Source organism: Myodes glareolus, chromosome 1, assembly GCF_982192425.1.
Source record: "Myodes glareolus chromosome 1, mMyoGla1.1, whole genome shotgun sequence".
Classification (NCBI taxonomy): Eukaryota; Metazoa; Chordata; class Mammalia; order Rodentia; family Cricetidae; genus Myodes; species Myodes glareolus.
The window spans coordinates 72293970-72296859 of NC_142026.1; positions in this window are offsets into that span (position 1 = coordinate 72293970).

Genomic DNA, 2890 nt, shown 5'->3' on the forward strand with positions numbered 1-2890 from the left:
ACATCCAGCTGAAGAAATGTCCAGGCCCCACAGGTAGCCAGTGAATATGACCTTTGGGAGCTTGAGCTCAGAAATGTTTCTCTTTCCTTACTTTTTTGTTTTTATTTATTTATTTATTTATTTATTTATTTATTTATTTATTTATTTATTTGCTTGTTGTTTTGTTTTTAGAGACAGGGTTTTTCTGTAACTTTGGAGCCTGTCCTGGAACTAGCTCTTGTAGACTAGGCTGGCCTTGAATTTACAGAGATCCACCTGCCTCTGCCTCCCCAGTGCTGGGATTAAAGGCAGCGTGCACCACCACCGCCTGGCTCTTTCCTTACTATTATCCAGTGGTGAGGATTAGCTCCTTCCTGATCCTCTTGCCTCTGCCTCCTAAGTGGTAAAATTGTGGGTGTGGGGCCTGGAGAGATGGCTAAGCATTGGCTGCTCTGCCCAGAGGTACTGAGTTCAATTCCCAGCAACCACATGATGGCTCACAACCATCTATAATGGGATCTGGTGCCCTCTTCTGGCCTGCAGGTATATATGCAGACAGAATGCTGTATACATAAGTAAATAAATCTTTTAAAAAACTATAGATGTGGGCCACTATGCCCAACTAAGAGTCTGTTTTCCTTACCAACTGTCAGTCCCCAGAGATCGTTGATGAGGTGATGGTGAGGATGAAGGTGATGACAACGGTAGTTAGGGTAATGGTTGTGACAGTGGTGACGATTGTTGCATGAATTTTGGGGGGGATGTGGGAGAGATAAACACCTGCTCCCCCTTCCCAAATAAGGCTCCAAAGAAAGACTAAGTAAGAATTTCACAGATTCAACATGGTGAGTCAATCTACTTATGCAGCAGAGCGAGGGGTCCTTGCAGGACCTCAGGTGATCCCAAACAGCCTCCCCGTCACCAAGTCACCCCAGAACCAATGACGACTTCCCCATGGCTGCATAGGTGAACTTTCCCTTCACTTACCTTCCACGGGTTTGGTCTGTCATCTCCTGAGACCAGAGACCACACGACAACATGAAGTTGTGGCAGAAACATACGACTGAGAAAGAAACACTGAAACGGAACTGGGCTGCTCTTCAGACGTTTTGGTTGCCCGCTCTCTTTGTACTTTGGGGCCTGTTGGCTCCCTCTCCTCACATGGCACAGTTCAGTCTGGCCATGTCCACTCTGGACTTTCCCAGATGTTCCTGCGTCTGGCCATGCTCTCCTACATCTCTGTAATAAACCTTCCCTCCACCATACCTAAGAGCAGTCATTTCCTTTCCTTTCCCTTTCTATTTTCCTTTTCATTCAGTGGAGATGGTGATGATGGTGATGGTAGTGGTGGTGGTGGTGGTGGTGGTAGTGGTGATGGTGGTGGTGGAAGATGGTAGTAATGGTGATACTGATGATGGTGATGATGATAGTGATGGTGGAGTAATGACGGTAATGATGATGATAGTGTTGGTGGTGATGGTGATGATGGAGGAATGATGCTGGTGATGGTAGTGCTGATGGTGATTAGTAGTGCTGATGTCAATATTAGTGATGATGATGGTGGTGGTGATGGTGGTGATGGTAGTGTTGATGGTGATGGTGCTGATATTGATATTGGTGATGATGATGGTGGTGATGGTGATGATGGTGATGGTGCTGATGTTGATATTGGTGATGATGATGGTAGTGGTGATGGTGGTGATGCTAGTGCTGATGGTGATGGTGCTGATGTTGATATTGGTGATGATGATGGTGGTGGTGATGGTGGTGATGGTGATGATGGTGCTGATGTTGATATTGGTGATGATGGTGATGGTGCTGATGTTGATATTGGTGATGATGATGGTGGTGGTGATGGTGGTGATAGTGATGATGGTGATGGTGCTGATGTTGATATTAGTGATGATGATGGTGGTGATGGTGATGATGGTGATGGTGCTGATGTTGATATTAGTGATGATGATGATGATGATGGTGATGGTGCTGATGTTGATATTGGTGATGATGATGATGGTGATGATAGTGATGGTGCTGATGTTGATATTGGTGATGATGGTGATGATGGTGATGATGATAGTGATGGTGCTGATGTTGATATTGGTGATAGTGATCATGGTGGTGATGATTATAGTGATGGAGGTGATTATGGTGATTGCTATAGCACTGGTGGTGATGATGGTGATATAGTGGTACCTACAGTAGTGTGATAGTTACCATGAGTCAGACGTAGGACTAAGCACTTTAACATTGATTTATAATGAGTTAGCACTCCCTCACGATGGGTACCAGCTCCATAAGCTCCCCACTAACTAAGCACTTTAACATGATTTATAATGAGTTAGCACTCCCTCACGATGGGTACCAGCTCCATAAGCTCCCCACTAACCCTGAAAAGCAGTTGCTAATTAATCCTCACTTCAGATGAGGAAACTGAGGCACAGAGAAGTAAAGGGGCTTCACTCAGGATCTACTTTTCTGTAAACAGGTGGCTATCCCAGCAAGCCCAAAATCTTCCCTCAGGAAAATTTTGACCCAAGTTAAGTAAATGACAGTCCAATACCCCAAGCCCTCCTTCTCCTAGGACGCCCAGCCCTGCCCATGTCATCATCCTCTCCTACTGGCCAAGAGGAAAACAGGTTTCCCAAATAGCCCAGACACCCTCCACAACCTCTCAGACGCTTTGAATGTGCCCCTCACCCCACTCCTGTTCCGGGACACAGGTACCTTTTGCAGGTTCTTGGTGTCAACAATTAAATTAAAGCAGACTCAGAGAGACACTTGAAAACTATATTGGAGATCTGAGCAGCTACTGAGAAGAAACAGTTGGAAAAGGAGAAATGTATTGGGCGGGAAGGCTGAGCAGCGGAAGTCTGTACGACTACATGGCGGTGTGTTGAGTATTTAGTTCATG